Here is a 27,410-nt window from a genome sequence, read left to right on the forward strand (position 1 = left end):
ACAAGATCTCATCCTCTATTTTGTTGGAGGATTATCGCCGGAAGATGCACGGATGATACATGGTGCTAGTGGTAGAGGCATGATCAACAAAAATCCGGATGAAGCTAATGAATTGTTGAGTGAGCTTCCCGAAAGTACGCGCCAATTTAGTGTGAGATCCAAAACAAGAAGGGTGAGCATGGCTAGTTCTAACCCTTCCTTGGAAAGCAAGGTTGAAGATTTAACTTTTTTATTGAGGGAGATGATCATGGGGAACAAGCAACAAGTGCACGCTTGTGGTATTTGTTCATCTAATGGGCATGTCACCGATCAATGCCCACAAATGCAAGAGGAGACCGAGGAGGTGAATGTCGCGGGTGCTTTTGGTCAAGTCCAAAAGAGGTTTGAACCTTACTATAATCCTATGAGAAGAGACCATCCCGGTTTCCAATATGGGAACTCACAAGGCGGCTTGCAACCGCCAAGCCAACAAAATCAAGGCTCATCATTTGGTCAACAAGGTCCATCTCAAAATTTTGGACAACAATTTGGTCAATCAAAACCAAGGTTCATTCCAAGGCCACAAGGTCCAAATTCATTCTCTTCTCAAGTTCAAACTTCCACTCCATCCATGTCTACGGAAGACACAATTCGAGCTCTTACTTCTAATGTGGCTACTATGCAAGCTAATCAAGTGCAATTTCAACAAGAGACAAAGGCTAGCATTCAAAACTTGGAAAATCAATTCGGGCAAATGTCTAGTGCTCTTGGGAGACTAGAAGCTAGGTATTCCGGGAAATTACCTTCCGAAACCATTCCTAATCCCAAGCCTAATGCAAGTGCCATGACTTTGAGGAGTGGGAAGGAGTTGCAAGGGTCAAAAGCAAAGATTAGTGAGATCATTGAGCAAGAGGAGGAGGAGTTGGTCATTGAGCCTAATATCGCCCCACCATTGGTTCAAAAGGAGGAAGTAACACCGGTTATCACACCTACTTATGTGGATGCTCCACCATTTCCCGAGGCTCTCAAGAGGAAAAGCCGCCCTACACAAGATAAAAATGTCTATGAGACCTTTCGCAAATGTGAGGTAACCATTCCTTTATTAGATTTATTGAAAAGTGTACCTAGGTATGCTAAGTTTCTTAAAGAGTTGTGTACCATTAAAAGGAATCAAAAATTGAAGGGTGTCCAAAAAGTTAAAAGTTAATGAACATGTGTCGGCCTTGTTTCAACATAAGCTACCACCTAAGTGTAGTGATCCAGGTATGTTCACCGTACCTTGCACCTTAGGAGACACCACTATTCCCAATGCTATGCTTGACTTAGGTGCTTCAATTTATGTACTCCCTTATTACTTGTACAAGTCTTTGAAATTGGGACCATTGATTAAAACGGGGGTGGTGATTCAATTGGCCGACCGTTCAAATGCTTATCCTAAGGGGGTGGTTGAGGATGTACTTGTGATGGTGGATAAATTAATATTTCCCGCTGATTTTTATGTACTTGAAATGGAACATGATTCACAAGCGGCTCCTATACTTTTAGGTAGGCCATTTTTGAGAACCGCAAGTACTAAAATTGATGTGTCTAATGGTTCTCTTACTATGGAGGCCGATGGTCAAGTGGTTAAGTTTAATATCTATGATTCCATGAAATATCCTCGTGATGACCATTCTTGTTTCATGATTGATGTTTTGGAGCCTTTAGTACAGGATGTGTTCAATGTAGATGGAGGAGATGAATTGCTTGTAACTATTGATAATAGTTTATCTTGTGATAATTTGGATTTCTCTCTATCTAATAATTTGAAGGAAGTTGTGGCTTTATTAGCCAAGATTGAAACTTATCCCATTATACCTTCATTTTCTAAACCACTAACACTAACGTTGCCTCGTGAGAAATTGTTACCTTCGGTTTTACAGGCACCCGTGGTAGAGTTGAAACCATTACCCGACCATTTGAAGTATGTTTTTATAGGTGTGTGGACATGGCCCACCTACAGGTCCGGTTCGATCTGCGGACATGCAGCGGTGTTTTTGAAAGCCACGCTCGGCGGCGTAAAGATGCTTTCGACCGGATCGTTTTTAGATCGGTCGGTTTCGTCTCGGTAAGGGTCTCGAAACAATTAGAGATGTTCAGAGTCGCCACCAAGCATTTGTGGGATGCCTGGAACCCGTTCAAATTCCACTTTATACCTCGGTCAAATCGAAGCACAAAGCAGCGTTTTGACATAGGTACTAAAGATAAGGAAATCGTCCCTCTTTAGCATCCTATCTCTAGAATGACTCTCGTACGCCCTGGATAAGGTCGTCCACTATCCAAAGTTTCTGAGTAAGAGGTGAAGGTACGTATTGGGAAGCCCTTTAATCAGACACCCAATCCCGCCCGCGTTTAGCGGCCTCTACTGATCGATCTTGGTTGGTTGAATGCAAAAGTTGATAAAACGGTTTAAATGCATGAATGCGCATCCAATGATTTAAACCTAACATGTGAGAGCTTTCTAAGTCGGTTGATTTAATCCAAGTATCAAGTATAAGATGTCGAGTTGGATTAATGATTGATTTGCATGCAAGACGGAAATTAAACATCCATTTACCGTATTAGGTGTAGGGTGCATAACATGATCCATTTGTCTTAGTAAGGCATTTTGCAAATGTGGTTTGAATAGTCATCTGATCCGTCCTATATCCGGGTTAACCGGAGTCGGGATCGTCCTAGACTAATCTTTGGAAGGAACAGGCCTGCACAGGACGGCTATAAGAGGCGCGAGCCAGCCGGCGGTGTAAGGGGCCTCCCTCTGGTTTTGAAAATGAGAAAGAAAAGGCCTGCTTGAGGCGCGGGTTAGCCAACGGCTGTATGCCGTGTTCTGACTGTTTAGAAAACGTAATGAAACATGTTGAAAATGGGTATTTGAACCCGGTTTGATTTTGAAAGGGTCGTTTAGACCGCATTTGTCGATTTGAAGAACTAGACTCGAATAATCATCATTATTTGATAATATTCGGTGTCGGGTTCGGTTTTGACAAGCTTGACATGAATAGTTTTGAAAATGATTATGGACTAATTGTTTTGAGTCCATTTTGAATGTAATTAGTCGGTACTCGTCATCGTACCCGGGTTAAAATCCGGCATGGTATATAGAACCAAGGATGACTTTGTGTTGGTGACTAATATGTTTGTTTGAAAAATGTAAAGAAATGAAATAAAAGGCTTTAAAATACCTCTTAAATGTCATTAACCAAATATTATCACCAAAACACGGATTTAACCGTCATGGTATGAAGAACCAAGGGTGAAAAATGCTTTATGGTTAAAACATGTGAAATGAAACAAAAAGGTTTCGAAAATACTTGAAATGGTAAAACCCGATTACAAATATGAAAAATGGGTTAAGGGAAATGACGAGAACAAACACGGTTGATCTCTAGTCTGAGCACCCCATTTAGGCGCGAGCCTGTTGGCGACCTAACGGGCTTCTGCCTCAGACCAAAAATCAGTTTTGGCTCGTTTATTCCATGTTTTGGTTCATGTTATGCATGTTTTAGCATGTTAAAGTCATGAAACAAATGAAAACATAATAAAAGAGGATTTTTACACCCTCATACTTACATGTTTGGTTATGGAGAGTGACCGACGCAAGTGTAACAACTTGTTTGATCGGAAAAAACTCGGTTTAAAACCGTTTTGGTAAGTAAAAGAGTGTTTTTAAAAGTTTAGTGATGGTGTAGTGGTCAAAGTGGTCGGACAAGTGGTTTAATGCACGATGACCGTACCAAACAATGTGTAAGGCTCGTGTTTACGATCGGTAGGTCGTAAACACGCATCGGATTGTGACTTTAAAAGTCGAGTCGAGAATTTTAAGGGAGAAAAGAGCGGGCGGACACTCGCGTAAGTCTCAAATGGGTGGCATTTGAGGGGTATTTATAGGAGAATGAGTGGTTGTGTGAGTTTTGAGCGACGTGGCCACCTGGGCTACTCAAAGAGGCGTGAGCCATGCCGCGGGTCTTCGAGTTGTGTTGTCGCTTTCACAACAAACTTAATCATGATTTGTTCTATCCTAGGTTTTGTAGTCACATGTTTGGAACTTGACCATTCATGAATCCGGGAAAACTTAGTATAGAAGGCTTGAGATATTTTGGTTTTTGTGTTTGACTCGGTTTGACTCGTTGTTGGAGTCGGGATTTGAATTTTTTAGTCGGTTTTTGGTCCGGTGTCGGTTTTGACTCTAGTTAGTGTCATCGCGACCCCGTCGTCGTGCATTAAACACTCCAGGTATTTTTGAAATGTTTTAAAATGGTTTGTTTTCGAAATCGTTTTAAGTTTTCCGACGTAAAGTTGTACACAAACTGTCGATCAAACGCTGCGATCCCAAAACATGTTGTAGTCCGATAATCATCTGGTGTTTGTTGGAGTCTCAGCAGATACTGGGTATCTACAGAGCCCCCACTTTCACTGAGGCTTGGACAGGGCGAAAGTCAAAGTAGTGTCCCCAGGTCAATCGAAGATTACAACCTGAAGACCCAAGCGACGTCGAGGCGGCTCGAAAGGATTCGGGCCAAGGACCTGCCGTCGGGAAGGGCGACGCCAAGACGACTCGGAGTACGAGTCCAGGACCTGTCGTCGGGAACAGTTTAGAGTCTGTCGACTGTCCGTGCGGGTCGTTTAAAGTCCATTAGACTACGTGCAAAGGCTCGCCAGCCATAAGAAGGAGTCATACCTGAGGCATCTTCGGATATGTCTTTGCATGGTTGCGGATAAATGCTCGCCAGTTGCGGTGCGTAGGTGACAGGGCTCGCCAGTCGCGATGCGTTGTAAGGCTCGCCAGCCGAGACAAGAAAATGTACCCGAGGCATCTTCGGGATGTGTCCTTGAAAGGTTGCGGACAAAGGCTCTCCAGCCATGGTGCGTATGTGAGGAGGGCTCGCCAGCCGCGATGCGTTGTAAGGCTCGCCAGCCGCGGTGCGTGGTAAGGCTCGCCAGCCATGGTGCGTACGTGAGGAGGGCTCGCTAGCCGCGATGCGTTGTAAGGCTCGCCAGCCGCGGTGCGTTGTAAGGCTCGCCAGCCATGGTGCGTATGTGAGGAGGGCTCGCCAGCCGTGATGCATTGTAAGGCTCGCCAGCCGCGGTGCGTTGTAAGGCTCGCCAGCCACGGTGCGTTGTAAGGCTCGCCAGCCAAGACAAGGAAATGTACCCGAGGCATCTTCGGGATGTGTCCTTGAAAGGTTGCGGACAAAGGCTCGCCAGCCATGGTGCGTATGTGAGGAGGGCTCGCCAGCCGCAATGCGTTGTAAGGCTCGCCAGCCGCAATGCGTTGTAAGGCTCGCCAGCCAATGGTACGGTCGGTTAATGGACCATGGGGGTAACCGCATCGAATGGGCTTGTTTTGAAAGTAGCGAACTCGTGATGCCGCTGGGGAAATAGTGGGTATGGATTCTCATTACCACTATTTTGGGAATGAGTGGGTTCCGCGAGGAAGCCCCCTGCTGGTATTTGAAGGAATAGTGAATTTGGAACTTTCACCATTCGTCGGCTTGAATTTGCAGTGGCGGTTTTAATCGCCGTTTGTTTTAATTTTGAAGGAAAATAGCAAATTTGAGTTTGGTATAGCGTTTGAAGTGACGGTTTATGTGCCGCCGTTGACGTTTGAAAGAAATAGTGAATTTGGAATCTTCACTATTGATTGAAGTGACGGTTTATGTGCCGCCGTTGACATTTTGAAAGAAATAGTGAATTTGGAATCTTCACTATTGATTGAAGTGACGGTTTATGTGCCGCCGTTGACATTTTGAAAGAAATAGTGAATTTGGAATCTTCACTATTGATTGAAGTGACGGTTTATGTGCCGCCGTTGACATTTTGAAAGAAATAGTGAATTTGAAATCTTCACTATTGATTGAAGTGATGGTTTATGTGTCGTCGTTGACATTTTGAAAGAAATAGTGAACTTGGAATCTTCACTATTGATTGAAGTGACGGTTTATGTGCCGCCGTTGACATTTTGAAAGAAATAGTGAACTTGGAATCTTCACTATTGATTGAAGTGACGGTTTATGTGCCGCCGTTGCTTGAATTAGCGATTTTTGAATTTTCGCCATTATTTTTGAAGTTGGCGGTTTTGATCGCCGTTTGCTTTACAATTTTTGAAAATAGCGAATTTGAATTTTCACTATTTGGTTTTGTTTGCTTTCGAGGAAATGACGACATTCAATACCGTCAACGAAAACTTTGAAGTTTGTTGTGGGAAATTGGGCCAAAGCCCAAATTTCGCTGGAAAAGAAAAGGGGAGGCCTGGTTTAGGCGCGAGCCACCTGGCGATGCAATCCGGCTTCCCTATTTTCTGTTAAAAAGACGCGAGGTTGAGTTGCGGATGAATATTCATCTTCAACCTCAAAATCTCGCCAAAATCGCCATTAAAGGACCTTCAAGCTTGCTTTTGTCTGTGCCATTACCAACAAATGTCATCTCAAGGTAAGTATTTCCTCTTGAATCCTTTCAAATTTGTCGATTTTAGCTTGATTAAATTAGGGTGAAATTTTGCCCTAAAAATCGAATTGGGCGTTTTTGATTGAGCCAATTCGAGTGAAATTGATGTTTGCATTAGGTTAGAAACCTGTTTAGGAGTATAAGGGTACTTTTAGTTTGCATTTTGGTCCCCGTTCCCGCTCCCTAGGCTCGAAAAACGTGATTGAGGCGAGAAACCGTCTCATTTCTCAATGCCAAGTTTATTTGCTTGGCTAGTGGGTCCCACTAGGTTGCATTGTAGTTGGGAAAACCCGTGTTTGCCATTTAAGGACCTTCGTTGGGTGTTTGTGGGCGAAATTGAATTTTTGCCTTTTGCGACGGTCTTACGTCTGACCAAACAAGCGCCTGTCTGGGCTTGAATTGAGTCAGTTTGCCTTGAAATGGACCTTATTTGTATTTTAGGTCACCTTGGGGCGTGATGAAATCACGTTTGCCTTTTTGCGGTCGTTTTTGGATTTTGACCGGTTTGGGGCTCAAATTAGCGTATGAATTGCCTTTTTTAACCGTAGAAAAATACCCCATTATGTCGGGAATGTATTTTGGGTTGTTGGCGGACCCTGTATGGGTCGTGAAATGCCGTTTTTGTGGTTTTTGACTCGTCTTTTGCTTGAAAAGAGGGGCGAGTCGTTTTTGTGTTTTTTGTATGTGAATGGTTTGGGGGCCGGATTGCCCCTCGTTTCTTGTATTGCAGGTTGTTATTTTGTTTTTGGATTTATCCATTTCATGTCGTCGTAATGCCGAAATTTCGGCTGACGTTTTTTGTTTGTAGGAGAGTGTTCGGAGCAGGCCGGGTTCATGGCTGCGACTTTTGAGGAGTTGTTCGGGCCGGGCCCGTGTAGTACTCCGGTTAGCACGCCCGCTGTGATCGTTGAGGATATTATTGAGGAGGAGAGACCTCTTGAGCAGACTGTTGGGGCCTTCGGGGCCGTCGAGGAGCGTGCAGAGCCCGTTGTTGGGGCTGTTAGTGCTGGTAGAGCTCAGACTGGGGCTGAGGCGGGTACCTCCGGGAGGAGGGTTTATTCGAGGGAGCGACGTCCTCGGGGGACTAGGCGGACGTTGCGGGACGTCAACAGGGTCGTTAACTTGGGCCCTGTCCACCACGTTGAGTCTCATTTGTCATAAGAGGCGAGAGCGAGAGACAGACGACCCAGATGATCGACGTCGCGAGTTTCAGAGCCAGGCGAGATACGGCCCCGCGGGGGTTGCTTTTACGAGCGGCGCCAGAGTGGGCTGAGGGTTTTGACGGTAGCCAGTTGTTGCTTCGACTGGACCGACACCTTTCCTACCGAGCTCACGAGGGCATGGTGAGTCGCGTTCCCCGGTTGAAATTGGTCATTCATTTTTGAAGTGTCGAGCCTAAATAGGCATTCTGACGTTGTCTGTTTTTTATTTCAGGAGATCGGCACCATGAGGACTTTCTCTGGCTACTCTACCTGCTTGGGCCTCTACGACGTTCTTCGAGCTGGGTCGAGGGTGTTGATAGAGAGGTCGGCGTTTGGGCCGTTGGTGGCCGCTTGGCAGGACATTCACAGGTCCTCGATTAGGTCGAACCTGTGTTTGATCCACGCCATTTTGGACCGGTACTGGGACACGACTTCGTCGTTCCACATGGAATTTGGGGAGGTTGGCGTGACTCTGGAGGACTTTGCCATGGTGTCCGGCCTTCCCTGTGGTGAGCTGCCCATTGAGTTCACCGCGACTCCAAAGAGAGTGTCCTCTCCTGCGGTCACTGCTTTGATTGGTACTGCTTTGCCGGAGTCTTCCGACGTCACTCCGTACCTGATTGCGAGTTCTTACGTGAAGGACCACTTCACTGAGAGGGTGGCGGGTGTTGTTCCGGCGCCGTTGGCGAGCCTGGAGGCAGAGGCTGAGGCCGACGCGAGGGAGGCGCGGTTGTGGTTGTGGTATTTCTTAGGTGCCACGTACTTTGTCGACAAGGGCGAGCGCTTGTCGACCAAGGTGCTTCCTCTTCTTGCCGACCTTGACGCTTTGGGTCGGTTTGACTGGGTTACGCCGGCTTTGGCGAGTTTCACCCGGTACTTGCACGCGGCGGTGCATCCGGAGACAGTGGGAGCGGGTAGTGCTCCTGCTCTGGTTGGTCCCGGCCTCATCTTTGAGGTACGAGTGCTTTTTTTTGGTAGTTTTTTTTTTTACTTTGATTTTGATTTTGACTTTGGCAATTTTTGAGAAATTGGCTAATTTGTGTTTGCTGTGTTTGATTACAGGCTTGGTTGTATGCTTACTTCACTCCTCTGCGTCCGGGGACTACAGGCGGTGTTCCCTCGGCTTACCCTGCTGTGAGGGGTTGGACGGTGAGTCGGAAGAGGTCGACTAAGTCGACCTACGAGGACTGCAGGCGTCGCGTGAACAAGCTTCAGATTGCTGATGTAAGTTCTTGCTCTCTTCCCCTTCTCCTTTATAGAGTTAGATAGAGATAGGATGACTAGGTAGCTTATGAAGCCCCGATTAGCCGAGTAGCTTGGTTTTGAATGCGATTTGTTGGGCGGCCTTGGGAGCACTACACGGGTGTGCCGGCTGCCGTCACGGAGCGTTTGCGACCTCGCGGCTCCCTGCGCGCCTGCACTGGAGAGACGGCGATTGAGCCGGTTTGGTACTTGGGCGAGCGTCTAGTTCGCCGGTGCTTTACCGAGACTTTCGTCGTGCCGGTTGACCCGCCTGGGGTGTTGTTCAGGAGTCGACTCGATGAGGTTGAGGAGCACCTTCACGGTCGATGAGGTGTGAGGAGAGCATTCTGCGGGACGCCGACTACGACACCTTCCGGTTGTCGAGGCTTGCTTGGTACCCGATCGAGGTATGTTTTCCTCTTTTCTTTGTTTTCATTGCCTCCCTTGATAGGAGGGTTTGTCATTTTGATGTGGATCCAAAATGGGAGTCGACCCGATGAGGACTCGGCCCCCCAGCTTTCCCGACGGAGACCACTTTTCGGGGCCGGGTGGCGAGGAGCTTGATTGCGCTTACCGGAGCCCGCGGTGGCCGATGTGGCCGATCGGCATGGAGTGGAGGTTGGATTACGATGGTGAGTTTCGACACGAACACTTTCTCCCATTATACTTTGCCTTGTATTGAAGGACATTTTTGTTTTGTAGGTGACGACTGTTAGCCACCAGAACTTGTGGCGGATGGCTAATCGCTGGAGAGCGTTTGCTGGTGACCTGGCTACGAGGGAGGCTCGGCTTTCTCAGGTACGTTTTGTGTGTTGCTTTTGTATATTTGGTGTTATATTTCACGTTTTTAGATCTTGAGGATCTGTTATTGTGTTTAGCAGGGCACAGCGGATCCGGTGGAGCTTGCTCGGGTCCGTGCTGAGTTGGAGGCAGCCAGGTCGACGATCGCAGGCCAGGAGCTGGGGATCATCCGTCGGGACCAGGACTTGAGGCGTCACGAGGACGGGCTGCGGAGCCGAGACGCGGAGATTGCCTCTCTGAAGGCTCAGTTGGCTGCAGCAGAGGAGCTTCACGTCGAGATGGAGCGTGAGACGTTGGAGAGTTCCCCGGAGAGGGAGTCTGAGCTGGTGGTGGTGTCTGCGTTGGCGGCGACTCCTAGTGAGACCAGGACTGGTCCGACGGGAGACGTCGAGTAGTTGTTGTAGCTTGTCCGTGTCTTGGACTCTTGCCTGTACATATTTACATTTTGCGTGAGGCGGTTTGTATATATGTGTTTTTGGACTGTGGTTTGTTTTGTGATTTTTGGCTTTTTTGTGTTGTGTTTCGGAGGAGAGCTTGTCGGCTGTTGATTCTCCATTTGCTTCGCACCAGTTCCTGCATCGTTAGTGTAGAAAAAAGGCAACATATAGCACGTAGGCATAAACGTAAACACGTAAAAGCATTTGATTGATAATCACGTAAAGCATTTGTTTGGAAATCAAAATTAACCAAGATTACCTGAAGTTAAGATTGAAATTTGAAAATTCCGTGACAAAATCGTCACGTTTGGAATTCACAAGGAATTGATTTGAAAATTTGAGCAATTAACTCGTGTCGTGAATTAAATTGCATCGAAATTTTGAAAATTGACTCGAAAAAATATAAAACTCAAACCGTCAGGAAAGAATTTTGGAAAAGGATTTTTGCGAGTATATTTGGCTTTTGAGGTCAAGACTCGAATTTGTGAGTGCTTGAATTTTGAGGAAAATTGATGTCGTGTTATCAATTTTCGATTTTGATTTTTGTGTTGCGAAAAAGCGAAAATTTTTCGGAATTTCGACTGATATGGAAACGATCCGTCGCGGATCGGGGCGACTAGCCCTTCCCCCTTAAAAAAAGAAAGAAAAATCCGTATGCTTAAAGCTGCGTCATGAAAACAGTGTCGGATTTCGTAAAACGCGAACATAAGGAAATGTGAGTGTGAAGAAACACAAAATTTCCCGGATCATCCCGAAGAGGCGCGAAGTTCCTGGCGGGAGGTTTGAGGTGTCAGGAGAAAACACATGTTGAAAGAGACAAGTCAACAACGGGAATCCTGGGGAAGCCTCAAAGAGGCGCGAGCGTCTTGGCGATGGAAGCCGGCTCTCCTCTTTTTCTGAAAAATGCGCTGATCATTTTGTATAAATAGGGACGTTTGCGCTTCATTGTTTCAGCATCCGAAACACAAAAACATCTCCACAAAACCTCTTCTTCTTCCACAAAAAAATTTCATGGATGCTTTTGAGAACGCATTGCGACAATGGTATCGGGATTTGTCGCCTCCCGAGAAGTATCAACTCGATTGCATGGGAGTTGGTCAATTGTTGGTGCTTCGTGAAGTCAAGGTGCAACCTTCGTTTCTTGAAGCATGTTCTCGGTTTTGGGATTCGAAACATCATGTTTTCGTTTTCCCGAAAGGCGAGCTTTGTCCTCTTGCCGAAGAAGTTGGAGTCATTGGTGGGTGGCCGGGTTGTGCTCCGGTGCTTCCTCCGACTCGGTTGTGCTACAAGGAGAAATTCCGTTCCATGTTGGGCTTGTCAACAAGCCAAGTCAACTTCCTTCTTGCTCCACATGGTGTGGATATGTTCGCTCTTATCAACATCTTTTCAAATCGATTAGATGCTAATGTCTCGGAGGTTGCTAGGAGAAGGGCTCTTGCATTTTGCCTCGTCCATGTGTACCTCTTTGTTGATGTCTTGAAGAAGGAGGGGCCGAGATGCCATGGTAGCATGACCCTTATCCATGTGATTGAGCAAATGGAGCATGGTAGAGATCCATCATGGTTGGTGCTTGGAGAGATTATCCAAGCTTTGGACAAGGAAGGCTCTTGTGGAGAAGCTCCCTCTTTTGGATCGCCAAGGATCCTCCAAGTGTGGTTATTAGAGAGGCTAAGGTATGTAGAGCCTCCGGTTAATCCTTCTTCTTATTCCTTCCGACATCTTACCATGAGGAAGAAGTTGTACCCGGATAGTTTTGCTTCCACCGAGGCCTATTGGGCCGCAAGATTGGCGGAGGAGGGTGGTCCTCATATCCGTTGGGTGGTGCCGTGGTGGCACTTGAGGTCCTTCACGGAGTTGCCCGCTTCGGGTGCTAGTCCTTGTTCTTTGATGGTTGTGGGCTTGAAGGTTGTTTCCTTCATTTATCCCGAAAGGCTCATGAGGCAAATGGGGCGTCAACAAAAGGTGCCCGCTCAAGATACTCTTGTTCAAGAGAATGTTTTTGGGAACTCCGAGCTTGTGGAGTTCTTTGAAAGGTGGTGGGCCACTCGGCCGCTTTGGGAGGTACCAAACCCCGTTGCCACGACATGGGTGACTCCTGCTTATGTCAAGTGGTCACGTGCTCCGTCTTTGGAAGAGAGATCCAAGTTTCGTAAGGACGAGGTTGTCGACTTGAAGTACCGAGAGGTTGGCAAGGCCAACCGTGCCTTCTTTGAGGAGTATGTTGATGGAGCTACTCCCAATGTGATGAGACCACCGAAGAGGAGGAGTTCCGGCCCCAAGAGTATGGTGGGCCGTGCATTGGCTCGTCTTGGGTCGAATATGGGGTCTTGTGCTAGACCGGAGGCCGTCGCCGTCTTAGATCCGTTTAGGATCCGTTCTGAGGAAGAAGCCCATGCTAGGCGGGCCAACAAGAAGAACAAGGGGATGATGTACCCCGAGGGACAAGGCAAGGGTAGAATGGAAGAGTGAAGACCTCCATTACCCAATTTATTATTATGTTGTATTATTGTTTTGAGTCTGTATTATGTTGTACTAGCTAGTTGTTGTGTGTTTTGTGCTAGTTTTACTATGTGAGGTGTGTTAGTTGACACCTTGGCTTTGACAAGTTGTAGACTCGTCGAGCCTTATTTGTTGTTGAAATTGTAATCCCTCCCATTATTAATTAAATAAGAGGATTGCTCGTGTCGAAAGTTGTGAACGCTTGTTTCTTCCATCCATTTTGTAAAGGCGATTCAATTTAAATCGTCCCAAACAATTGCACTTGGGAAAGTGGTATTTTGTGGAAAGGGAGAAAGGCTCATTTTTGTATTTTGTGGGGAAAGGGAATGGTTTTCCCGTTTCTCCTGTTTTGATGGGGGTGTTTTTTTTTTGTGTGGGTAATGTTTTTTTGATTGCGGGAATGGTTGTATCCTTCTTGTGTAAGAAAGGACTGCCTACGTATCCACCTGGAGAGGTGAAATCAAACCATGATCGTAGTTCGAAATGTTTTGTAAATTTGAATTGGGTTTTGTGGTTGTATCCCTCAAGCATAGGAGGGACTGCCTACGTATTCACCTGAAGAGGTGAAATCAAACCATGCTCGTAGTTCAGGGGGTTTTTGTTTTTGTAGTGCAAATGGACGTTGCCTTTGACGGATCAAAGGACATTTGAAACGGGCAAGGTGCCGCGGCTTAGACTCGATAAAACATGCAATTTCAAATCAGAACACATTGAGGAACTTGACTTGAAAAGGGGTCGTGGTCGGTGCTAGTTGTAAAACTAGGCTAGGTTGTTGGTTGATAGAGTTCAAGGGTAGTATTTCTTGAGTTGGTCGGGTTTGTGAAGTCCTCCCCATCTAGGTCACTCAGTCTCACTGCGCCCCCCGAAAGTATTTTCTTGACCAGGTATGGCCCGGCCCAGTTGGGTTTGAATTTTCCCATCGGATCGACGGGTAATGGTGCTCGGACTGACTTGAGGACCAAGTCGCCCTCCTGGATGTTTATGGGTTTGACCTTCTTGTTGAATGCCCGTTGTATACGTCGTTGGTATAGTTGGACGTTGTGCAAGGCGTTGAGTCGCCGTTCGTCTAGAAGAGTGAGTTGTTCGTACCTTCGACGGGTCCATTCCGCCTCAGGGACTTGACTTTCTAGTAGGATGCGTAGAGATGGGACCTCTAACTCCACCGGTTGAACCGCCTCCATACCGTATGCTAGGTAGAAGGGTGTGGCGTCTGTCGGTGTTCGAATGGAGGTTCGGTATCCCCAGAGTGCGAATGGGAGTTTGCTCGGCCAATCGCGGTAGTTGTCTTGCATTTTCTTGATAATGGTAACAAGAATTTTGTTCGCTGCCTCCACCGCTCCGTTGGTTTGGGGACGGTAGGGGGATGATCGATGTCGTTTGATCTTGTATTTGTCCCAAAGCCCGAGTTTCCGCCGGAAGTGAGAGCCTTGATCGATGATTTCATGGGGTACCCCATATCGGCGAGATGATGTTGTTTTGAATGAACTTGGCCACTTTTTGGCGGTCAGATCGCATATGATTTGTGCTTCCACCTATTTGGTGAAGTAGTCGATGGCGGACGAGGATGAAGCAATGCCCCTTGGTGCCCCGGGTTGACTTTCCGATGATGTCGATGCCCCCAGGTTGAGAATGGCCAGGGTGACGTCATGGTGTATAAAAGGGATGGTGGTATATGTTGTATATTGGCGAAGATTTGGCAATTGTGGCAATGTTTGACGTAGTTACGGCAATCGGCTTCCATGGTTGTCCAGTAGTAACCTAGCCGCATGATTTTCCGTGTAAGCATCATTGCACTCATGTGAGGGCCACATTCTCCGTCGTGAACCTCTCCCATGATTTTCTTGGCTTTGTGATGGTCAATGCAAAGGAGGAGAATTCCTTGGGGTGTTCTTTTGTAGAGTTGATTTTGGTTTATCACGAATTGTGATGCAAGTAAACGGATGGCTCTTTGTCCTCTTTGATCAGAGTTGGGAGGGAATTCGTTTTTGGTTTTGCAATTGAGGATGGCTTGGTACCAAGGTTCATCATGGCTTTCCTCGTCGTCGATAATGGCACAAATGTGAGCTGGCTCGCTCCTTCTCTCGACACAAAGGGGCATCGATGTCATGTCGTCAGGTATGTTGACGAGCGCGGCAAGTTTTGCCAGGGCATCAGCAAATTGATTTTCTTCTCGCGGCAAGTGGAAGTAGTCGACTTGGTCGAAGAACTCGGCCTCTTGACTGATCTTCGCTTGGTAAGGAGCTAGGCTGTCAGATCGGATTTTCCATGATCCGGATACCTGATTGATGATGAGTGAGGAATCGCCATGGACCCTCAATCTCTTGATGCCAAGTGTGATGGCAGCTTGTAGGCCGATGAGACATGCTTCATATTCAGCGGCATTGTTGGTGACGGCGAAGTCTAGCTTGACCGAGATCGGAACATGTTCTCCCTCTGGTGAAATTAGAAGGATTCCTACCCCAAAGCCTCTCAGATTAGATGCACCATCAAAGTATAGGTCCCATGCGTCGGAGTCAGCACAAAGGATGTATTCGTCGGGGAAGTGACCATGTGTCGGTCGTTGGATCCTCGCCGACGGGATTTTACGCTAGGAAATCGGCAAAATCGCTCTTCCTTGATAACCTTGAGGGGTACGAACTTGAGGTCAAACTCGGACTGACATCGGTGTCCACCTAGACAGCCTTCCGTTTAGTATGGGTTTTTCGAAGATGTATTTGACTGGGTCCATCTTGGAGTAGATGTGGATCGAGTAGCTGAGCATGTAATGCCGCGGCTTCTTTGATGACCAAACTAGGGCAAGGCATGTCTTTTCCAGTTGGGTATACCTCGTCTCGTACTCAATGAACTTTTTGCTGATGTAGTAGATGGCTCGCTCCTCGTTGCCAACTGTTTGTGCTAGCATTGCTCCCATGGCATTTGTGTTGGTTCTGATCAAGTATAGGGATAGAGGAATCCCGGTTGAGGTGGCATGAGGACAGGAGGTTTGGATAGGATTTCCTTTATCTTGTCGAATGCCTTCGACGATCGTCGTCCCAATCGGTGTGATCGGAGGCGCGAAGCTTCTTGAATATCGGTTCACAAATCATAGTGAGCTTGGCGATGAACCGCCGGTGATGTCTTTGGACCCGACCGAGAAATCCCGAATCTCCTTCTCGTTCTTAGGCCGAGGCATTTGTTGAAGGGCTTTGATTTTGGTTGGATCAATCTCAATGCCTCTTTTGCTAACGACATGTCCCAAGAGTTTTCCGGAGGTGACCCCGAATGCACACTTCTGAGGATTTAGTCTCATGTTATATTTCCGCAGACGAGCGAAGAATTTCCGGAGGGCATTGATGTGGCCGTCCCGTTCTTTTGATTTGACGATCATGTCATCGACATATACCTCTACCTCCTTGTGCATCATATCATGTAGGAGAGTGGTATCGGTTCTTTGATAGGTTGCTCCGGCGTTGATGAGGCCGAAAGGCATGACCGTGTAGCAATATGTACCCCACTGCGTAGTGAACGCAGTTTTGTGCATGTCTTCCTCAGCCATTTTATTCTGGTTGTACCCGGCATACCCGTCCATGAATGATAGGAGAGCATGTTCGGCAGTGTTGTCTACCAGAATGTCAACATGTGGCAAAGGGAAGTCGTCTTTTGGACTTGCCTTGTTCGGATCCCTGAAGTCGACGCAAACCCGAATTCGTCCGTCTTTCTTTGGTACCGGCACAATGTTGGCCACCCAGTCAGAGTATTCAGACACTTTGATGAACCCAGCCTTGAACTGTTTGTCCACTTCTTCTTTGATTTTTAGGGCCCACTCAGGATGCATCCGGCGTAGCTTCTGTTTCACAGGTTTAGCCCCGGGTTTGATGGGTATCTGGTGCTCTGCAATTTCTTTGTCAATCCTAGGCATGTCTCTGTAAGACCAGGCGAACACGTCCTTGTATTCGTGGAGGAGGTCAATGAACTGTTGTCTTTCCGAGGGGTCCAGGGTTGTCCATATCCTAAGTTCTTGAGGTGTATTGTCGGTTCCTACGTTAATAGGCTCGGTTTCCTCAATGATGGGGGTTCTGGTTTCCCGTTTGTCAAGTTCTTTGGCTAAGTGAGGTGGGTAGTCACTCAAGTCAAATTCCTCATAATCATTCGTAATCGAATTGCATTGCGATTAATTCAGATGAGTCATAAGCAAACTTAGCGTTCATTAAGTTGACACGAGCGAAAAGCTCGGAGAGGACAGACATCTCGTGGTCAGTCAGAGGCGACACGACAGAGGAAGTGGCCCTTGGAACAGGCTCCAGGTTGTCACCTTTCATGGGAGTGGGGGTGACCTTAGTAGACTCAGCCTCTGAATCAGCCACGACTTTGTGATAAAACAGTGGGAAGGGGACCTTGACTGGGACATCTGGAGTGTTAGGAGCTATAACAGACTCTGACTCCGACTCAGACTCAGATCCTTCGTCACTTCCCTCCTTGAACATAGGGCCTTCTCCAGTTGTGATCTTGAGAATGCGGCCTTGGCGATCGATCCACTTGATGGTTTTCCTCCAGCCTTGGGTGGCTTTCTCCGGGTCAGTATCGGAGATCAAGGCGGTTGGATCAAACTGATTGTCTTTCAGGGCGATGTTGATGATGTCCTCATAGTCGAGGCGTTTGATGTTATCTTCCCCAAAGAGTAGTGTGACAGCTTGTCCGTCGAGGCACGGTGACGGTTTAGACTCAGTTGATGCGGCTTCGATGTTGTCGGGGATAAAGTAGCAGTCCTGGAAGACTTCCACTCCCGGGTATCTAGCCCTGGCCACATAGTCATAGATAGGCTCCGGAAAGCCGTGGTAGAGTTCAGACTCTCCCTCGGGGACAAAGTATCCGTTGAGAGTCAGGTGGTAGGGACGGAGGATGACTCTGTGCTTCTTGCGTTTTCGGATTAGGAGGTTCATCTCCTGGATGTCTTTGTCAGTAGGTTCATATCCCAGCCCAAAGGGAATGTTAGGGACCTTAGCCTGTTTCAAGGGAGGCAATGGGTCCTTTAGTGGATTGAGCGGCAAACCCGGGAAATAACCCTGACGCATCATGATAAGGTTGATCGTGAGGTTGGCGAACGGGTCACATTCAGAGGTTGTTAGTTCATCAGTTATGGCGTTCACGGCTTGGAAACCCCACATTTCATTGTCGTCCTCCTCAATGGCTTGGGAGGCTACCCCTCTTCTCATGACTGCTTTGATTGGGGAAGCGGGGATCGTGATCGTTTTCCCGTTGAAGGGGACCTTGATCTTTTGGTGGAGCGTTGAGGTGACCGCCTTGACAGCGTGAATCCAGGGACGTCCCAGGAGCATGTTGAAGGATGCGTCGATGTCGACCACTTGGAAACTGGTTTGTCTTTCTAGTGGCCCGGTTGCGACAGCTAGAGTGATAAGCCCAGCGACCTTGCGATGAGTGCCGTCGTAGGCGCGTACTCCTTGATTTGTTGGGATTAAATCAGATTCCTTAATACCCAGCCTGTGGGCAGTTTTGAGAGGGATGACATTCACGGCGGAACCGTCATCCACAAGGACCATTGGTACATTCTTTTGGAGGCATTGCATGATGATGTACGGGGCAGGTTATGGTTGGCTCGAACAGGGGATATCCTCGTCGGAGAAGACAACCGGGTTGCTCGATCGGGCGTCTCTTGTCATGTGTGCCACTATTTCTTCTGGGGAAGAGGTGGAGGGCACGGTTAATTTTCCCAAGGCCTGCAGCAGGGCCTGCCGATGCTCAAATTGAGATCAGTTGCCAAATTGAGATCTCGGCCTTTTCTTTCTGAAGTTGTTTGAGCATTGAGTTCTCAGGAGCCTTTGGTTGAGTGTCCGCTTCTGGGACAATTTGGTCATTCGTTGTTGGAAAGACCGTTGGGTTGCTCGGATTTTGAAAGGGCGTCCGGACCGGGTAAGATGTCCGATTTCTTTCGTCCGCTTCTCCTTTCCTGGGACGACATAGATATCCTCAACATCATCCCGCCATATGCCGTTAATTTCAGGGTCTCGAGGATACCTCGGAGGGGTATTCCTCGGTGGGTAGTTCTTGTGGGGAATATTTTTGTGAGGGCGATTTTTGTGGGGGTAGTTATTTTGAGGGTAGTTATTTTGAGGGTAATTCTCGTGAAGGTGGTTATTTTGAAGGTGATTTTCGTGGGGTCTATGCCAGAATAGTCGCGGGAGCAATCCATCCTGGGGTGGGTAGTTTTGAATGCTTGGGGAATTCTCTCTCGGACGTGGTGCCGGGGGATTGAAGATGAGTCGACGATAGGCGTCGTCGAGTCGGGTGATTCTCTCAGAAAGGCTGGCAATGGCCTCCTCAACTTGCTGAAACATAGTGAGCATAGTGGCAGCACTGAACACGAACACTCCGTCTGAAGGGTCCTTTTCCAGAACATTCACCTCGTCGTCAACTGACAAGATGAGATGAGAGCAGTCTAGGGTCGGCTCATCATCAGAGATGGCGTGAATTCCTAGAGGATTCGTCTTGTTGTTTGGCTTAGTTGGTGGGGGTATAGGCAAATCTCCCTTCTCAATCATGTCTTGAATGAGGCGCTTGAGTTTGAAGCAATTTTCGGTATCATGCCCTTTCCCTCGATGATACTGGCAGTAGGCGTTGGGATTCCAAAACCGGGATTTCTTGGCGTCGGCCGGGTCCGGGGTGGGCCCGATCGGTTGTAGCTTCCCTTGGTCCATGAGCCTTTTCAGGGCACTTGCATAAGTTGACCCTATGTTGGTGAACACTCTCTGGGGGTGTTCAATTTTCTTGGCAGATGGTTCGACGAGGTTAACCTCATCAATCTTGTTTGTCTGACCGTAAGGGCGAGATCCGGTTAAGGTGGATCCTTGATAACCCCTGCCGGTGGTCTTTGCTAAGACACCCTTTCGGAGGTCGTCCTCAATACGTGTCCCCAGAATCTGCAGATCTTGAAAAGTTTTGATATTCTGATACCTCAGCAGGTTGGCATAAACCGGGCAGAGGTTGTTGACAAATTTTTTCACCATAGTTGACTCACTCGGCTTACTGACCAACTGAGTACTCACCCTCCTCCAACGGGTTAGGAACTCAGTGAATCCTTCCTTGTCGTTTTGGGTTAACACCTCGAGAGTACGGGTGTTGGCCTGGATCTCGACATTGTCGGCATACTGTTTGGCAAATTCAACTGCAATCTCATCCCAAGTGGTAAGGTTTTTCGGGTCCAAGGAGTAGTACCATTGGCGAGGAATCGGTTCCAAAGAGGATGGGAAGATCCTGGTAAAAAGCTCCTGTTTGACCCCCTTAATGGCCATGTAGTCTTTGAAAGCACGGATGTGGTTGAGTAGGTCCTCCACTCCCTTGAACTTAGGCACATCGGTCAGGGTGAAGTTGTCAGGTAACTGGTCCCCGACAGGTTCGAACCTTCGGTTGTTTTCAAGGTGGATGTTGTTACCCCGGGCTAGGAGTTGTTCTTCCAGAAGTTTCAGCCTCTTCTCAGTCTCAGTCAGAGGTGGGGTATTATGTTCCCCAATTTCCTTGTTCTCCAGGGCGTCGATACGGGTCTCGACGCGATCCAGGGTGACCTTAAGAGCGGTAAGCAGGCTGGCTAGCTGATCAGTTGTGACATCTCTATTGTTATCATTGTTGTTGTTGGACGAAGCTGAAGACGGGGCCATGGCTCTGAGGCATAAAAATGGCTCACATTACAACTCAATCCGACACGGTTCCAAGACTGAACGCAGACAACATAGAGGACGTGTGTGGTCCCCTGGTGCCGACTCGATTTATGACGTGATGGTGTTTGACCAAACCTTTGACACGAGTCCAATCATGACGGCATGATGCCATTGGACGGGTCTCGTGGTGAGACGACTCATAATTAAAGACCCATAAGTACGTTTGCTTTGACTATCGTTAGACACGAGGCGGAATTGGAATGGTGGACTGAAGTTTTCGAAAATAGAAATTTTCAAAAGATTCATTTGTCGATTTAATGGGCGGCTTCCGAAGATAGAGATCTCCACAAGTCGATCAGTTGAAAAGGGTTGTCTTAAGTTTATTTGCAAAAGACGGTTTGAGTTCGAGTGGGCTCGGAAAGCAGTGTGTTGCTTCCCAAGACGGTTTTGAAATTGAAAATTGTATGTTTTGAAAATCGAGTTTGAAATGTTTGAAGAGGTCTCGGGGATGGTGTACGGTCCTCAGGATCCCGAAAGTGTTTCGAGAAAAGGGTGTGTGCTTTTCTCGGGTTTTGAAAGAGCCATTGTCGGCGCGAAACGGGTTAAAATCCGTGTCTAGACGCGGCGATTATAACGGCGTAAAAAGGTGATTTTGAAATGGTTATACAAAATCGGGTTTGAAAATCGTCATTACGACGGCCTAGAAAGGCGTGTTGAAATGGTTGTACAAAACCGAGTTTGAAAAATCGTCATTACGACGGCCTAGAAAGGCGTGTTGAAATGGTTATACAAAACCGGGTTTGAAAATCATCATTACGACGGCCTAGAAAAGCGTGTTGAAATGGTTATACAAAACCGGGTTTGAAAATCGTCATTACGACGGCCTAGAAAGGCGTGTTGAAATGGTTATACAAAACCGAGTTTGAAAATCGTCATTACGACGGCCTAGAAAGGCGTGTTGAAATGGTTATACAAAACCGAGTTTGAAAATCGTCATTACGACGGCCTAGAAAGGCGTGCATCGGTCGGCGAAAGACCGAGGTTTGAAATGGCCATTATAACGGCGGAAAAAGGTGTTTTGAAAGTTTGAAATGACACGGGAGGACTTATGATCAAGCAGCACATAAGCACTCACTGTTTCATTATATTATGCTTCATGCTGACACGGGTTTTGGCTTAAAAGGGTGAGTTACACACCAAGCAATCAAACCCCGATTTGCGAGAGAGATACCAATCCAAACAAAATGTGTAAGGAGGGTGCCCTAACCTCGTGCTCGAAAGTGATGAAAGCTCTTTGACGAAACAGAAATGTGTAACGTCAATGGTATGCTTGACTCAATCGGGATTCGAAACGCGGGGATGAGAAAACTCACGCCGACGGGACAAGCCAATTGGTCGAAAAGGGTTAGGTTGTGGGCCCGGACAAGGAACCCGACCGTGACCGTAATATCAATTAATGCATTCCAACCAAGACCTCGTTCGAGTCTCACCATCTAGGGATCACAAAGACGTAAGTGTCCTAGTTATCCCCAGCGGAGTCGCCAATCTGTGGACATGGCCCACCTGCAGGTCCGGTTCGATCTGCGGACATGCAGCGGTCTTTTCAAAAGCCACGCTCGGCGGCGTAAAGATGCTTTCGACCGGATCGTTTTTAGATCGGTCGGTTTCGTCTCGGTAAGGGTCTCGAAACGATTAGAGATGTTCGGAGTCGCCACCAAGCATTTGTGGGATGCCTGGAACCCGTTCGAATTCCACTTTATACCTCGGTCAAATCGAAGCACAAAGCAGCGTTTTGACATAGGTACTAAAGATAAGGAAATCGTCCCTCTTTAGCATCCTATCTCTAGAATGACTCTCGTACGCCCTGGATAAGGTCGTCCACTATCCAAAGTTTCTGAGTAAGAGGTGAAGGTACGTATTGGGAAGCCCTTTAATCAGACACCCAATCCCGCCCGCGTTTAGCGGCCTCTACTGATCGATCTTGATTGGTTGAATGCAAAAGTTGATAAAACGGTTTAAATGCATGAATGCGCATCCAATAATTTAAACCTAACATGTGAGGGATTTCTAAGTCGGTTGATTTAATCCAAGTATCAAGTATAAGATGTCGAGTTGGATTAATGATTGATTTGCATGTAAGACGGAAATTAAACATCCATTTACCGTATTAGGTGTAGGGTGCATAACATGATCCATTTGTCTTAGTAAGGCATTTTTCAAATGTGGTTTGAATAGTCATCTGATCCGTCCTATATCCGGGTTAACCGGAGTCAGTATCGTCCTAGACTAATGTTGGAAGGGAACAGGCCCTGTACCAGACGACTATAAGAGGCGCGAGCCAGCCGGCGGTGTAAGGGGCCTCCCTCTGGTTTTGAAAATGAGAAAGAAAAGGCCTGCTTGAGGCGCGGGTTAGCCAACAACTACATTTGTATGCCGTGTTCGATTTGTTTAGAAAACGTTATAAAACATGTTGAAAATGGGTATTTGAACCCGGTTTGATTTTGAAAGGGTCGTTTAGACCGCATTTGTCGATTTGAAGAACTAGACTCGAATAATCATCATTATTTGATAATATTCGGTGTCGGGTTCGATTTTGACAAGCTTGACATGAATAGTTTTGAAAATGATTATGGACTAATTGTTTTGAGTCCATTTTGAATGTAATTAGTCGGTACTCGTCATCGTACCCGGGTTAAAATCCGGCATGGTATATAGAACCAAGGATGACTTTATGTTGGTGACTAATATGTTTGTTTGAAAAATGTAAAGAAATGAAATAAAAGGCTTTAAAATACCTCTTAAATGTCATTAACCAAATATTATCACCGAAACACGGATTTAACCGTCATGGTATGAAGAACCAAGGGTGAAAAATGTTTTATGGTTAAAACATGTGAAATGAAACAAAAAGGTTTCGAAAATACTTGAAGTGGTAAAAACCGATTACAAATATGAAAAATGGGTTAAGGGAAATGACGAGAACAAACACGGTTGATCTCTGGTCTGAGCACCCCATTTAGGCGCGAGCCTGTTGGCGACCTAAGGGGCTTCTGCCTCAGACCAAAAATCAGTTTTGGCTCGTTTATTCCATGTTTTGGTTCATGTTATGCATGTTTTAGCATGTTAAAGTCATGAAACAAATGAAAACATAATAAAAGAGGATTTTTACACCCTCATACTTACATGTTTGGTTATGGTGAGTGACCGACGTAAGTGTAACAACTTGTTTGATCAGAAAAAACTCGGTTTAAAACCGTTTTGGTAAGTAAAAGAGTGTTTTTAAAAGTTTAGTGATGGTGTAGTGGTCAAAGTGGTCGGACAAGTGGTTTAATTCACGATGACGGTACCAAACAATGTGTAAGGCTCGTGTTTACGATCGGTAGGTCGTAAACACGCGTCGGATTGTGACTTTAGAAGTCGAGTCGAGAATTTTAAGGGAGAAAAGAGGGGGCGGACACTCGCGTAAGTCTCAAATGGGTGGCATTTGAGGGGTATTTATGGGAGAATGAGTGGTTGTGTGAGTTTTGAGCGACGTGGCCACTTGGGCTGCTCAAAGAGGCGCGAGCCATGCCGCGGGACTTCGAGTTGTGTTGTCGCTTTCACAACAAACGCAATCATGATTTGTTCTATCCTAGGTTTTGTAGTCACATGTTTGGTACTTCACCATTCATGAATCCGGGAAAACTTAGTATAGAAGGTTTGAGATATTTTGGTTTTTGTGTTTGACTCGGTTTGACTCGTTGTTGGAGTCGGGATTTAAATTTTTGAGTCGGTTTTTGGTCCGGTGTCGGTTTTGACTCTAGTTAATGTCATCGCGACCCCATCGTCGTGCATTAAACACTCCAGGTATTTTTGAAATGTTTTAAAATGTTTTGTTTTCGAAATCGTTTTAAGTTTTCCGACGTAAAGTTGTACACAAACTGTCGATCAAACGCTGCGATCCCAAAACATGTTGTAGTCCGATAATCATCGGGTGTTTGTTGGAGTCTCAGCAGATACTGTGTATCTACAAGGTGATGGCGAGACTTTACCGGTGATCATTTCTAGCAAGCTCACCAAGGAGCAAGAGGTAAAGTTGGTGGAGGTTCTTAAAGAGAATAAGCTTGCAATTGGGTGGACTATTGCCGACATTAAGGGTATTAGTCCGACCACTTGTATGCACCACATATTCTTGGAAGAAGATGCCAAGCCGGTGAGGCAACCGCAAAGAAGATTGAACCCACCTATGATGGAGGTGGTGAAGAAAGAGATTCTTAAGCTTTTGCAAGTGGGTATGATCTACCCAATATCCGATAGCAAGTGGGTGAGCCCTACACAAGTGGTGCCTAAGAAGAGTGGAGTGACGGTAGTAGAAAATCAACATGGAGAGTTGGTTCTCACCCGAGTGCAAAATGGGTGGTGTGTTTGTATTGACTACCGAAGACTCAATGCAGTGACAAGGAAGGATCACTTTCCCCTACCTTTCATTGATCAAATGCTTGAGCGGCTTGCCGGTAAGCCTTATTATTGCTTTTTAGATGGTTATTCGGGCTATTTTCAAATTGCTATTGCGCCCGAGGATCAAGAAAAGACCACATTTACTTGCCCATTTGGCACCTTTGCGTATCGACGGATGCCATTTGGGTTATGTAATGCTCCCGAAACTTTTCAAAGATGCATGGTTAGTATATTTTCTGAATATGTTGAGAATTTTATTGCAGTTTTCATGGATGATTTTACCGTGCATGGTGATTCATTTGATAGTTGTTTGTCCCATTTATCTCTTGTGCTTAAGAGATGCATTGACACTAACCTTGTCTTAAATTCTGAAAAATGCCATTTTATGGTGGAGCAAGGTATTGTTCTTGGGCATGTGGTTTCATCTAAAGGTATTGAGGTTGATAAAGCAAAAATTGATACTATTCAATCTCTTCCGTATCCTACTAATGTTCGTGAAGTTTGATCTTTCCTTGGTCATGCAGGTTTCTATAGAAGATTTATCAAAGCCTTTTCAAAGGTAGCTTCACCATTGTGCAAATTATTGCAAAAGGAGGTGGAATTTCAGTTTGATTTGGCTTGCAAGGAGGCATTTGACAAGTTAAAAGAGAAGTTGACATCGGCCCCAATCATACAAGCTCCAAATTGGTCTCTTCCATTTGAGCTTATGTGTGATGCTAGTGATTACGCGGTTGGTGCCGTCTTGGGTCAACGAGTTGGGAGAGTACCTCATGTGATCTACTATGCCTCTATGACTCTCAATGAGGCCCAAAGGAACTACTCGACTACCGAGAATGAGATGTTGGCGGTATTATTTGCTCTAGAGAAGTTCCGATCCTATCTACTTGGTACTAAGGTGGTGGTGTTCACCGATCATGCCGCTCTTAGGTACTTGATGACAAAGAAGGAGGCTAAGCCAAGACTTATCCGTTGGGTGTTGTTGCTAAGTGAATTTGACATTGAGGTTCGGGATAAGAAAGGAGCCGAGAATGTGGTCGCGGACCACTTGAGTCGGCTATTGAATTTAGGAAGGCTTGAAGGGCCTATTCGTGGCACATTCCCCGATGAGACACTCTTTGCCCTTACTTCCGTTTCTCCTTGGTATGCTAATATTGCTAACTTTCTTGTTTCCAATGAATTTCTTACAGGTTTTTCAAAGTCCCAAAAGGACAAGATAAGGAGTGATGCCAAATACTATATTTGGGATAATCCTTACTTATGGAAGCATTGCTCGGATCAAGTGGTAAGGAGGTGTGTTCCCGAAAAATGAGATGAGTTCTATTCTAACTTTTTGTCATTCTTATGCTTGTGGAGGTCATTTTGGAGCTAGAAGGACCGCAAGGAAGGTGCTTGATTGCGGTTTCTATTGGCCAAGCTTATTTCGGGATGCCCATGGATTTGTCAAACTTGTGACAATTGTCAACGAAGTGGTAACATTTCTCGTCGTAATGAGATGCCCCAAACCCCTATGCTTTATTGTGAAATTTTTGATGTGTGGGGTATAGATTTTATGGGTCCATTCCCCACGTCTCATGGTTTCTTATATATACTTCTCGCCGTTGATTATGTGTCAAAGTGGGTGGAAGCTAAACCCACTAGGACTAACGATGCTAAAGGTGTTGCAGATTTTATCAAGTCTAACATCTTTTCTAGGTTCGGAATTCCAAGAGCATTGATAAGCGATAGAGGCACTCACTTTTGTAATAGGGCGGTAGAAGCACTTTTAAAGAAATATTGTGTCACTCACAAGGTATCTACCGCTTACCATCCTCAAACAAATGGTCAAGCCGAAGTGTCCAATAGAGAAGTGAAGTCCATCGTGGAAAAGACGGTGAATCTGAGTCGGAAAGATTGGAGCTTGAGGTTAGATGATGCATTGTGGGCCTATAGAACGGCCTATAAAACCCCGATTGGTATGTCACCGTATCGGTTGGTGTTTGGTAAGTCTTGTCATCTCCCGGTCGAGCTTGAGCACAAAGCTTTTTGGGCGGTAAAGACTTTGAATATGAGAATGGATGAGTCGGGTGAGTACCGGAAATTGCAATTACAAGAGTTAGAGGAGATTAGGAAAGAGTCGTATGAAAATGCGGCGATTTTCAAAGAGCTAACAAAGGCATGGCATGATAAGATGCTTGCTAGAAAGACGTTCACCGTTGTTCAAAAGGTTTTGCTCTACATATCTCGTCTTCGATTATTTCCGGGTAAGATAAGGTCAAGATGGGTTGGTCCATTTATTGTTACTCAAGTATTTCCACATGGAGCGGTGGAGATTTGTAGTCTGTCTACGGAAAAGATTTTCAAAGTGAATGGGCACCGTCTCAAACCATATTATGAAGGATTTCAACAAGAAGCGGTCGAGGGGATTGATCTTGTCGACCCAATTTATGACGATTGACCTTCTCATTTTCATGCCGAGCCACGACATTAAATAAGGCGCTTTACGGGAGGCAACCCGATTTATTTTCGTTGTTGATTTATTTACATTTTAGATAGTTTAAGTTTTATTGTTATTCCGTTAGTTTAATTCCGTCTAATATTTGCTTGTGTTTTGTAGGTACCAAAAAATTACAAAAAAAAAAATTAATAAAAAAAAAACACAAAAACAGTACGCAAGAAGGAAACACGGGAAGAGAACAAGACAA

At 46.2% G+C, this 27,410-nt stretch overlaps 1 pseudogene; it reads left to right on the forward strand.

The window, feature by feature from the left end:
• Positions 1-52: 52 nt before the first annotated feature.
• LOC141651813 (uncharacterized) lies at positions 53-27,163 on the forward strand (annotated as a pseudogene).
• Positions 27,164-27,410: the final 247 nt, after the last annotated feature.

Source organism: Silene latifolia, chromosome 4 (assembly GCF_048544455.1).
Source record: "Silene latifolia isolate original U9 population chromosome 4, ASM4854445v1, whole genome shotgun sequence".
NCBI lineage: Eukaryota > Viridiplantae > Streptophyta > Magnoliopsida > Caryophyllales > Caryophyllaceae > Silene > Silene latifolia.